Genomic DNA, 5,694 nt, shown 5'->3' with positions numbered 1-5,694 from the left:
GGTTTCTCCATGGACTGGTGGTCCCAGATCCACACTCTCCATTCCCCCTGGGCCAGAGGGCCACAAATGGTCTGAGAGGAAGACAGGGGATGCAGTTGATGCAAACACCCTTGGATCTGGGTTTTGATTTTGCGCTCACACTCACCTAGACACCAGCCCCTGGAGCTTTCTAGGGACTAGCGGGTTAGACTGGGGTCATAACCATCCATTTTCCTGGGCCAGTAGCTCCAGCCTGGAGATACAACCCCCCACAGTTCAATCTCAGATACAAACCTTCCCGTTATCACTGGCTGGAGCCTGTCCCGCCGCTGGGAAGAATGCACCCTTACTCCAAGTTCTTAGAACAGACAAGCTGAGTATGCAGCTTTAGCACTGTGGCTGGAGGGTGTGTCCACAGCTGCCTGGTCCCTTGTGTGGGCCCTGGGTTTCTCCATGGACTGGTTGGCGTAAGTCCACATTCATCATTCCTCCTGCATCAGCAGGCCCATAAATGATCTGAGAGGAAGGCAGGAGTGCAGGTGAGGCCAACACCCTTGGCTCTGGGTTTTGGTTTTGCATTCATGGTCACCTGGACACTGGCACCTGGGGATTTCTCAGGAGTAGTGGGTCAGCCTGAGGTCAGAGCCACTCGTTTTCCTGTGTTTTTCCTGGGCCAGTGCTCTCCATGAGTTCAGAGATGTGCAGGTTTTCTGTAGTTTATTTCTGTCGAATGGTGGAGTTCTCTGCTGTGGTGGAGTGGGAAGCTTGGTGTTCCTGGTTAAGAAAATAGTCCAAATCCCTGACTTGATTACTCCAGCTTCTAAACAAAATTCACCCCTCATGCCGCCATTTTGGAATTCCCTTCCCTGCTCCTGTATCCCCATTTTTTGATTGAGTAGCTTAATTGGTTGACATTTCATTTCTTGAGTTCTTTATATATTTTGGGTATCAGCTCTCTGTCAAATGTAGGGTTGGTGAAGAACTTTTCCAATTTTGTAGGCTGCTGTTTTGTCCTATTGACAGTGTTCTTTGCCTTATAGAAAGAAGCTTTTCAGTTTCATGACATCCCATTTATTAATTGTTTCTCTTAGTTCATGAGCTTTTGGTGTTCTGTTCAGGAAGTTGTCTCCCATACTAAGGAGTTCAAGGCTATTCTTCATTTTCTCATTTATTATATTTTGTGTATCTGGCTTTCTATTGAGGTCTTTGATCCATTGAGACTTGTGTTTTGTGAAGGGTGATAAATTTGGATCTATTTGCATTCTTCTACATGTAGACATCCAGTTAGATCAGCACCATTTGTTGAAGCTGCTGTCTTTCTTTCATTGTATGGTTGTGAATTTTTTTGTCAATAATCAAGTATGTGTAGATATGAGGGTTTATTTCTGGGACTTTGATTCAATTCCATTGGTAAACCAGTCTATTTGTATGCCAGTACCATGCTGTTTTTATTACTGATGCTCTATAATACAACTTGAGATCAGGAATGGAGGTACTTCCTGAAGATCTTTTTATTGCACAGGTTTGTTTGAATTATTCTGAGTTTTTGTTTTTACATATGAAGTTGAGAATTTTTCAAAGTCTGTAAATAATTGTGTTGGTATATTGATGGGAGTTGCATTGAATCTGCAGATTACTTTCAGTAAAATGGCCTTTTTTTACTATGTTTAGTCTCCCAATCTAGAAGCATGGGAGATCCTCCCATTTTATGATGTCTCCTTCCATTTCCTTCTTCAGAGACTTGAAGTTATTTTCATATAAGTCTTTCACTTGCTTGGTGAGAGTTATACCAGGACACTTTATATAATTTGTGACTATTTTGAAGAGTGTGGTTGCCCTGATGTCTTTCTCAGACCATTTGTCATTTGTGTACAGGAGGGCTACTGAGTATTTTGAGTTGATTCTGTATTCAGCCACTTTGCTGAAGGTGTTTATCAGCTGTAGGAGTTCCCTGGTCGAAATTTTGGGGTCACTTACATCATCTGTGAATAGTGATACTTTGACTTCTTCCTTTTCTATGTATGACCTTGATCTCCTTTAGTTGTCTTATTGCTCTAGCTAGGACTTTAAGTTCTATATTGAAGCAACACACAAAGTGGACAGTCTTGTCTTCTTCACCCTGATCTCAGTGTAATTGCTTTAAGTTTCCTTACATTTAGTTTGATGTTGACTATAGGCTTGCTGTATATTGCCTTTACTATGTTTAGGTATGTGTCTTGTATCCCTGATATTTCCAAGACTTTTAACCTGAAGGGGTGTTGGATATTGTTAAGTGCTTTTTCAGCATCTAAGGAGATGATCATGTGGTTTTTCTTTTAGTTTATTTATATGATAGATTGCGTTGATGGATTTATAAGTATTGAGCCATTCCTGCCAGTCTGGGATGAAGCCTACTTGGTCATAGTGAATGATATTTTTGATGTGCTCTTAGACTTGGTTTGCAAGTTTTGTTTTGTTTTGCTAGTATTTTATTGAGTATTTTTGCAGCAATGTTCATAAGGGAAGTTGGTCTGAAATTATTTTTCTTTTTTGAGTCTTTGTGTGGTTTAGGCATCAAGGTAACTGTAGCCTCATAGTTTGGTAATGTTTCTTCTTTTTCTATTTTGTGCAGTAGTTTGAAGAATATTGGTATTATCTTTTGTTTGAATGTCTGGTAGAACTCTGTGCTGAATGCATCTGGCCATGTGCTTTCTTTGATTGGGAGACTTTTGATAACTTCTATTTAATTAAAAGATATAGGACTAATAATTTGTTTACCTGATCATGATTAAATTTTGATATGACAGAATTGTCTCCTTGCTGAAAAGCCAGTCTATGATCAAACTTGGGTAAGTGGAATTTATAAAAAAAACTGTCCATGTAATTTAGATTTTCAAATTTTGTGGCATATAGGCTTTTGAAATAAGACCCAATGATTCTTTGGATTTCCTCTGTATCTGTCATTATGTCTCCTTTTTCGTTTCTGATCTTGTTGATATGGATACTCTCCCTTTGCTTTTAGTTAGTTTGGCTAAGGGTTTGTCTATCTTGTTGATTTTATCAAAGAACCAGCTCTTGGTTTTGTTGATTCCTTGGATTCTTTTCTTTGTTTCTAATTTATTTATTTCAGTCCTGAGTTTGATGATTTCCAGTCAGCTATTCCTCTTCAGTGTGTATAATCCTTTTCCCTGCCTAGGGCTTTCAGATGTTCTATTAATTTGCTTGTATGAGACGTTTCAAATTTCTTTATGAAGGCACTTAGTGCTATATACTTTCCTCTTGTACTCTTTTCAATGTGTCCCATAGGTTTGAGTATCTTGTGCCTTCATTTTCATTGAATTCTAATAAGTCTTTACTTTCTTATTTATTTCATTCTTAACCCAGTAGTTGTTGAGTAGATAATTATTCAGTTTCCATGTATGCATAGGATTTTTGTTATTTCTATTGTTCTTGAAGTTCAGCTTTAGAGTATGGTGGCCTGATAAGAAACAAGGAATTATTTCAACTTTCTTGTATTTGTTGAAGCTTGCTTTGTGATTGACTATATGTTCAGCTAGGGAGAAAGTTCACTGAGGTGCTGAGAAGGAGGTATATTCTTTTGTGTTTGAGTGAACATTTCTGTAGATGTCTGTTAGGTCTGTTTGCCTCACAGCATTGGTTAGTTTCATTATGTGTTCATTTAATTTCTGTCTCAATGATTTGTCCATTCATGAGAGTGTGGCATTGAAATTTTCCACTATTAATGTATGGGGTTCAACATGTGATTCAAGCTTTCATAATGATTCTTTTGCAAATGTGGGTGCCCTCGCATATGGAGCATGTATTTTCTGAATTATGATGCCATATTGGTAGAATTTTCCTTTGATGAATATGAAGTATCCTGTCTCATCTGCTTTGATTAATTTTAGCTGAAAGTCTATTATATTAGATATTATGAGAATGGCTACTCCAGCTTGCTTCTTGGGTCTGTTTGATTGGAAAATTTTTTTCAGTCCTTTACTCTCAGGTAATATCTATCTTTGTGGCTGTAGTGTGTTTCTTGTATGCAAAAGAGTGATGGGTCATGTTTACACATCTATTTTGTTAGTCTGTGTCTTTTTATTGGAGAGTTGAGATCATTCATGTTGAGAGATATTAATGACCAGTGATTGTTAGAACCTTTTATGCTGATGTTGGTTTTGGAACTGTGTTTGTGTTCTTGTAATGAAGTTATTTATATCCTGTTTTTTTTTTTTTTGGGTTGTAGTTAATCTGCTCAGGTGGGTGTTTTCCTTCTAGTACCTTCTGTAGTACTGTGTTTGAGCTTAGATATTGTTTAAATTTGGTTCTATTATGGGATATCTTGTGTTTGCCATCTATAGTGATTGAAAGTTTTACTGTATATAGTAGTATGGACTGGTATCTGTGGTCTTTTAGGGTTTGCAAGATGTCTGCCCAGGTCCTTCTGGCATTTATGGTCTCTGGTGAGAATTTGGGTGTGATTCTGACAGGTTTGCCAGTTTCTGTTGTAGCTTTTAATCTTTTTTCTTTGTTCTGTGCATTTAGTGTTTTGATTATTATGTAGCAGGACAATTTTCCTTTTTTTTGTCTAATATATGGTGTTCTGTAGGCATCTTGTATGCTTATACTCATCTCTTTCTTAAGATTGGGGAAATTTTCTCCTATGATTTCGTAGAAAATATTTTCTGGGCCTTATAACTGAGAATCTTCTCTTTCTTCAATTCCTATATGTCTTTTTATGGAGTCCTTGATTTATTGGATCTTTTGTGTCAGGCATATTTTAGTTTTAACATTTTCTTTGATGGATGCATCAACTTCTTCCATTATGTCTTCTATGCCTGAGATTCTTTCCTCCATCTCTTGTATTCTGTTGGACATGCTTACCTCTGTAGTTCCTGTTGTCATCTCTAAGTTTTCTCTCTCCAGGATTTCCTCAGTTTGTGTTCTCCTTATTGTTTCCACTTCTGTCTTCAGATCTTGAACATTTTTATTGCTTTTCTTCATCTATTTGTTTGTATTTCCCTCATTTCTTTATATATCTGTTCAATTTCTTGTGTTTTCCTGAAATTCTAACAGTGGTTTATTCATTTCCCCTCTAAAGGCCTCAAGCTATTTGCTTGTACCTTCTTCTTTTTCTTTAAGGATTTTCCTCATTTCCTCCATTATCATTTTCACAAATGTAGATTTAATGTAATTTTCTTGTGTTTCAGGTGTGTTAGGGGATCCAGGGCTGCCTGCTGTAGGATAACTGGTTCCTAAGGATGCCATATTGCTCTTGTTTTTGTTTGGAAGACACCTTGATTTTTCTTTAAGAAATAACACGGGCTGGACAGGTGGCTCTGAGGTTAAGAGCACCATCTGCTCTTCCAAAGGTCCTGAGTTCAATTTCCAGCAATTCCCAGATGGCTCACAACCATCTATAATGAGATCTGGTGTGCAGGTGTACATGCAGGCAGAACATTGTATAAATAATAAATAAATCAATCTTAAAAAAAAGAAATAACATGTTGTGAGTTTTGTGAGTAGAAAGATGAGTCCCTATGTATTAGTTATAAATACACATGTCATGTCTTAGAGATGCTAGTTTGCACAGTGAAGCCAAAGAGCACAGATAGAAAAAACATCTGTTCTCTAAGAAGCTGGAACTTCTCATTGAGAAATAGACACATGTTTTTAAGCATTGGTATTTTTCATTCTTGTTGAAGAAATTATTATTTTATGCTCAAAGGACAAATA

This window comes from Acomys russatus, chromosome 12 (genome assembly GCF_903995435.1).
Source record: "Acomys russatus chromosome 12, mAcoRus1.1, whole genome shotgun sequence".
Taxonomy (NCBI): domain Eukaryota; kingdom Metazoa; phylum Chordata; class Mammalia; order Rodentia; family Muridae; genus Acomys; species Acomys russatus.
Note: the sequence above shows the minus strand (reverse complement) of the source record.